The sequence below is a fragment of the Sinocyclocheilus rhinocerous genome, unplaced genomic scaffold (assembly GCF_001515625.1).
Source record: "Sinocyclocheilus rhinocerous isolate Xijiao unplaced genomic scaffold, SAMN03320098_v1.1 scaffold1342, whole genome shotgun sequence".
Lineage (NCBI taxonomy): Eukaryota > Metazoa > Chordata > Actinopteri > Cypriniformes > Cyprinidae > Sinocyclocheilus > Sinocyclocheilus rhinocerous.
This window is the reverse complement of record NW_015640094.1, coordinates 260,662-268,100: the sequence shown is the minus strand read 5'-3', so window position 1 is coordinate 268,100 and position 7,439 is coordinate 260,662. Positions and strand designations below refer to the sequence as shown.

General features: G+C 37.2%; 1 protein-coding gene and 1 long non-coding RNA gene across 2 annotated transcripts in view; both read right to left on the bottom strand.

Annotated features, from left to right (window-relative positions):
- LOC107752520 (uncharacterized) overlaps positions 1-4,126 on the bottom strand; it is a 16,553-nt gene extending 12,427 nt beyond the window's left edge. Inside the window, exon 1 of the long non-coding RNA XR_001641365.1 lies at positions 3,424-4,126. This is a non-coding gene — a long non-coding RNA (uncharacterized LOC107752520). The remainder of the gene's footprint in view (positions 1-3,423) is intronic.
- LOC107752518 (nectin-2-like) overlaps positions 1-7,439 on the bottom strand; it is a 157,621-nt gene that overhangs the window by 61,976 nt on the left and 88,206 nt on the right. The gene's annotated exons all lie outside the window — the stretch shown is intronic.

Here is a 7,439-nt window from a genome sequence, read left to right as displayed (position 1 = left end):
TTTTATGGATGGGCGATTTTTATTTAAGTTCTTTTGGACTGAAGCAATGCAACACCCGCTGAGTGGCATTAAACAGCTTGAAAGATCAAAGACAATTTTTAATATAACTCCGACTGGATTCGTCTGAAAGAAGAAAGTCATATACACCTAGGATGCCTCGGGGGTGAGTAAAACGCATCATTTTTGTCATTTTTGTGTGAACTAACCCTTTAACTGATGATTCTCGCTGGAATTCACGCTCTGCTTGTAAGCCCCGCAAGCCCCGCCTACTTAGATTTCATTGGCCATCCAAGTCAATTTGACGCTGACAAACGCCCATGCTGAGACAGACCAAATATGTAAATGTTAAACCTTTTTGTCATCCTAACAACAAACAGGGCATTATGTAAAGGAGTGAAGCAGATCAGTGCAAGAATTTCAAATATTATAAGAAGTTGGGAGTTTGACTGACAGGCAATCTGACCAATTATGACACAGAATCTGACATTTTGTCTGACAAATAAACCAGACAGGAGAGTAGACTAATGTCGATGGACTTGAACTTGAAAAATGTTGCATATTGACGCGGTTGAAACAAGATACCTTCTGATGTTCATTCATGTTTATTTCAAGCCATTACTAGTAATGAGGAAGAGATGATCGGTTCACGTGCCGCTTGAACTGAGGCTCTACAGTGATCTGTCACGACACATGAAAGAGCCACAAAATGGTATTTATTGTTTGAATTTCTTTAAAAAAAAGACAACATTTGACAGTTGAGATTTTGTTTTATACCTTAAATAACCTGCTCTGTTTTGTCTGATGGCGCGTTGTCAGTTTCCTCTTTGCTCTGGGATGCTTTTTTTTTTTTTACTGCGTGAGAACGATGTGTGTCGTGAGAGCGCCGTGGCTTGTCGGACGTAGTAGCCTAACAGTAAGTAAGGGGGAGCGGGTCTTTGCAAAGGGTCAGTTTCGCAATTTCTAAATATTGAGGAGGGGTACTAGTCTCTTTCAATGTCTATGGTTGTTATGGCCCCGCCCCTTTTGGAACTCTTATTTTTAAGTGTAGTCAGTGTTTTTAGGAAAATAATTTGTATGTGTTTGGCACAAAAGCCGAGGCGAGTGCGTGCAGACTCATGTCCTTGTGCAGAGAAGGAATGAGAGAGACTGGAGGTGGTGACAGAACAGTGGCAGAGTGTTGTCAAGGCGACAGATGCGGTGCCTGAAGTGGGTCCTCAAGGCTGAGGGGAGGCTCGCTGTGTCTCGCCGGCTCAATGAGAACGAGGCCACAACGGGCGGCAGGTTTGTCAAAAGCCATTAGCAAGTGGAGGATAACGGGAAAGGGGTGAGATTCCTGTGTGTACATCCTGATGGAGGCTACCTCTGGAACCCCTCAGGCACAACTAGACTGCCAGAGTTTGCTTAGGTATGTATTTGTGTTATGTACATGCTACCGTATAAAGGTTTGGAGTCAGTAAGTTTTTTTTTTTGTTTAAAGAAATTAATGCTTTTTATTCAGCAATTAAAAGATCTTTATTTTAAATGCTGTTCTTTTGAATTTCCCACAGTTGTATTATCACAGTTGACAACAATATTAAGCTATATATATATATATATATATATACACACTGTAAATAATTTTATAAAAAATTTAATTTATATATTTATAATCATATATATATATATATATATAACATGATAACAGTTATAACAGGAATTAAAAGACGTTAGTAGTGCGTGGTGAATTATATGATTTATACACTGATTCACGCAAACATAAAACCTGCAGTTTGATTGTAAAAAAAAAACCAACTAATTTACCCACTTACCCCCGATAATGGTGCGTATGAGGGATGCATGTCCCGGGCAGTCCACCAGTGTGAACTGCAGACTGTCGTATTGTCTGTCCCCGCAGGATTCTTTCAGGTGCTCCGGTAAGGGCACCGTAAACGCACTAAAGCCGAGATCCAGCGTGATCCCCCGCTCTTTGGACTGGGGGTTCTTGTCGAAGGCTGCGGTGGATGCGGTGCTGCTCAGCGCACGGGCAAGAGACGTTTTTCCGCTGTCCACATGGCCGAGGACACCAACGTTAAAGTTCAGCGTTTTAGGAGGACTGGAATCTGCCATCACTAGAACAGCGCGACTGTTGGGGATCAGAGAATGAATGCGCAGACTTTGAACTGCTGACAGCAACGCTGCTGGTTCAACCCAACCAGCTCGATATTAAACTGTCAGTTAACCAAGTGTCTCTAATTTGGGTGGCAATATCTTCTTCTTAATTCTGATTTGAGAGATTAAATAACATGCTAACGTAAATTGCTGCTCTTACTGTTTTCAGCAAACTTTTCTGAAATTTGACAGGTGTTTTTCCTGTGCTGCAAATAAACAATCCCTGGTGTAACAGCAACTCAACTCATAGGTTCCTCTTCAGAGCATTTGTTTTGAAAAGGAAAATGCATCATGGATCAAATAATATATAAAATGTTTCAATTGTTTACAGCATGTTTATTTCACAATTAGGAGTTTATTTGCACTTCATACAGAAGAAGAGTTTTGTGGAACTCACAGTGGCGCATCTTCGTTCCAGTACAACATTTCAAACGGCACACAAACGGGAAATAGGGGCGTATTCGCAGTGATCAGACGGACAATAGGAGCATCCAATGATTAAACAGAGTTTCCACAAATTGACCAATCGTTGCAAAGAACGACTAAAAAACGTTTCCAGGGCGGTACTTCCTCAAATCGCCTTGGTTACCCACATGGAAACGCGGGTCTCTTGTGTTTGATTTCAACGGCCTTCTCTCTCTATATATATAGTCAGCTTTTTGACTTCTGATTCAATGTTCTTGGAAAAACCTTTCTTATTTTTGCAAATTTACCTGATTCTATTACACAACAACAAATAAAATGCATATTAAAACTTCTACCCAACTGATTCTAAGTGACCATGATGCCATGCTTCAGTCAATTGTGTAACTGCGTTTCACGCTCAATCTGACCTCTAATGGAGCACATCTCACCGCTGATCCTGCTCTCAACATATGACCCACTTTTTATGATGTGTGCTCAAGTAGTTTAGCCGCCCGTCATGCTATCCCTGCCACACAAAAAAACACATCAACATCCTTCCAGGATTGCGTTTCACTTGTCAGTCAGGGGTCAGAATGTAATTTCTGTCGGAGACTAGCTATGTAAGTCATGCATCATCGTCCTGCTGCATCACAAGAGCTCCTGGAAGGCAGAAAAACACACTTGCAGAGGGAAACATTCACAAAACACAAGATGCAGAGACATATCAAGTCAAGGGATACGCCAGACAAAGCACTTAGAAATCCACCAGTTTTTTTAATTACAACCAGTATACAAAAATAATGTGACAGGACAATAATGGGACTTGGAATGTACACGCTTTTGTTTCCGCTCCAAATAAACACACCACACAAGTGTTTTTGTTAGCGCTAATCACATCTTTGTGATGCTAAAGCATCCTCTTCCTCTAAAACAGACTAAATATCTTACACAATGAAAACAAAAAAGCAGCAAAACAACCGGACGGCGTGGAGGTACTGCAGGGCTGCGTATCAATTAGTAATGCGTTTGCTAGTTCTCTAATTTATTTATAATATTCACAAGTAGCTGATGAGAGGGAACAGGCCATGAAAACACGTGTGGAGTCGTAATTTCGTCTAATGGCTCCGAGTTGCTTTGAAACTGGAGGCAGATGCAAACTGGAGATGCCATAACCCATTTCTGTTGTCAAAAATTAAGAGTAGTGGTTGCGGACAGGCTGCGTAATTGCATGCCAGAAACATTGGTTTGTAACCTGGCAGAGTTCTGGCCGCTGTGGCTCCGTTTTCAGAGAAGATTAGAGCCCCAGCGGTTCCCACCTCATCTGGAGGAGTCTTTCAGGGTTATAAAACCACATGACTGGTGAGGAAATTGCATGAATCTTGATAATGTCCTTCACTAAACGGGATAATACTGGTGTACGTCAGCGTAATAGTTTCTCACGTAGCTTTTAACTGCGGAGAATAAATCCTGGATGGCCAGAGTGTGTGCGGGGAGATCTGAGGGCCAATCTCACGAAAATCATGGCCTGCTTCATATTGCAGCCCAACATCAAAGGGAGAAAATATTATTATTATTATTATTATAACAAATAATAATAATAATAATAATAATAACTATAAGCCAAACTAAATTCGTAGTAATTATTAAAATATTAATTTTTAGAAAAATATTTATTCAAAAATTTAAATAAAAATAAATTACAAAATTAACTCAATTAAAATGTAAACTTTATACTAATAAAGCATTTACATTTGACTTGAGTTAAGTTGGAGGTGATATTTTTTTATTTTGTATTTTGAATAAATATTTTAAAATGTAAATAATAGTTTGATTAAATAAAATGTAATAAAATTAACATCATTACAGTCAAGAAACAAATAATGCCCATTTTCTTTGCCATAATTAAGATATTAAAAATATAAAAAAATGTACATTTATTCAAAATATAAAATACAAATAACTCAAATCAAAACACAATTAACACAACTCAGTTAATTTTGAAGTGATATTTTACTTTATTTTCAAATGAATTCTTTGTCGTAATTATTAAAATATTCAAAATATAACTTTAAAATATTCAAAATATAAAATACAAATAACTCAAATCAAAACACAATTAACACAACTCAGTTAATTTTGAAGTGATATTTTACTTTATTTTCAAATGAATTCTTTGTCGTAATTATTAAAATATTCAAAATATAACTTTAAAATATTCAAAATATAAAATACAAATAACTCAAATCAAAACACAATTGAAGCATTTACATTTTACTTGAGTTAATTTTGAAGTGATATTTTATTTTATTTTCAAATGAATTATTTGTCGTAATTATTAAAATATTCAAAATATAACTTTTTTTTAAATATTCAAAATATAAAATTTACCAAATTAACTCAATTAAAATGTAAACTCTACACTATTAAAGCATTTCTATTTTAATTGTTCATTTTAAAGTAATATATTTTTTATTTTATATTTTGTATATACATTTATAATTTAACTATTATTATCATTATTATTATTATTATTATTATTATAAATCCAGGACTTAAAAAAAAAAAAGTCACTATTTTTCATACTTTCCAGGTCTGAAAATAACATTTAGAAATGTCCTGCTACAATTGTCCTTAAACAGAAAGTACTTTCTTATTTCTCTTCTTTGAGTCACAGGCATCATATGACCAGGATATGAGCACGAGATTCACCCGCTACAGTCGAGTACGTGTGTGTGTGTTTATCTAGTGTTGACATCTTGTCATGTTGAGGGGTGAGAGTGTGCGTCATGTTGTTGAGGGTTGAGAGAGCGAAAGGTTGTCAGTGCAAAAAGTTTGTGTGCGAACGTCAATCCGTACTGTACTTTCATCGCAGGCTGTGTGCCAGTTACTAACTAGTGTGCGTCTGGGAAGCTACATCTGCTGATTCCCGCCGGTCTAAATCACCAACTCAAGGCAGCTGAGGTTATTCTCTTGTCTACTCTGGGCTATTACTGTATACTACATCTGCTTTAGATTTAACGTTGGCCAGAACTGACCACTACATCTGTTATTTACAGTACCGATAAATAACACTTTTTCTTGATGATAAATACATACATATACAGTATATATATATATATATATATCTCACACACAGGACACATCACGTCAAGATACACACCATCAACACCTCACAGGATAGCACTGGTTTCCATCCATAGTATATAACAAACTAAACAAAAAGAAGACAGTATAGTTTGTTCTCACAAGTTCTGACAAAGATTTGTTGTAATACAGCAGTTACGTGATGTGATATGAACCTGTTGCAGTTTTTACACAAAAGACGTCAGGCAGAAGCGATCTGTTCGAGTGTTTTTCACACACACAGTGTCACAACCTGACAACACAACACAACATTCAGAGTGAATGAATAATCAGCGCCACGGCTGATGAGTTAATAATGACTTGCACCATAATGCGGAGCAATTAAGAAGCATCACGTGGGGACAATTTGCCGTTGCTCAGGCGGTCTTGTTTTTCTTCTTTTCTTAATATTGTTGATTGATTGCAGTCTTTAAGTCTGGCATTAATTTACAATATATAGGATTTCAACATTGCATGAATTGCGGCGAGCTTCCAACCCTAAAACACATCCCAGAAGGCACTTACATCAGCTTATCAAAACATACTCTTTTTTTTTTTTTCGTAATATTGAGAACATGTGGATAGATGGTATCTTTCATCTCCAAATATTACCAGGTGAAGTCCAGGTCATATTTCACTCCAAAATTTAAAATCTGCTAAATTACGTTACATAAAGTAAATGGGGCCTATTTTGCATTGTGGCTTTATTAAACAGATGCTTTATTGTATACAGCAACAACAAAAAAAGACACTGTAATGGCTTCTTAAAATTTAAATCACCATAATTTACAATAAAACATAAGATTCTTTATGCAAAATAAACTTCCTTAATTATTTCCCTTGATTCTGCAGTAAAATGTGACCTAGACATATTCTTTGTAAGTTTTGCCCAATTATTTCAATAATTAATCTTTATGTAGCCTTGGGATTGTGCGAATGAGAACAAGGCATCACTATGTAACCCTTAACACTAATATTCCATAATACATTTCAGAGAAGTTCAACAAAAGATTCTATTAAAACACTAATACTAAAAGTTGTGAAAACTTGATTTGGCAACTCTTTTAGTATTCTCAAGTCTCGAATAGCATTTTAAAGCCAAACGTTCAGCACAGTAACTCACAATACATCACAGGCCTCTCTGAATGCATGAATCTGCCTGACATTGACTCCAAATTCATACTAAACAGGTGAAGTTAATACCTTTGCTACTGCTAACAACACAATATTCACTGGCGCAATATAAGCTCCCCATTTTCTCTCTCCACTTCTTCATTTTTGTCGTCGTTATCAGCCTGAATATTTCAAGGCCTCAGCAGCTCTCAGAAAAGTAGCTTTGCCATCCTTATTTTTCAGTGCAGTGATGCAACTTGAAGAGGTTTAGGGAGGGGGGATAAAAATTAACAGCCTTGCAAGTCTGCAGCGTGGGTGAACACTGTAGGCTAGAGTAACTACCGCCTTTACAGTCACTGGGTCCAGATAGTATAATCTCCAAATTACTCATGCTATATCTGCTTCGCTGGATATGGAGTTCTGTCTGGGTAGCGTCGCATCGGTGAGTGTGTTGCTCCTTTGTCATTATCGCTCTAACCTCCCTCCACCGAAGGCTCGATGCTGTGAAACCAAGGATGAATGAGTCACGGCTCGAGCAAAACACTGCCGAAGCGTCCATACAAGCGGCATGATATTATGCAAAGCACGCGCTCGCCGACAACCCAGAGACTAATGAATCCACATCCGGACGCACATTGTTACACACTCAT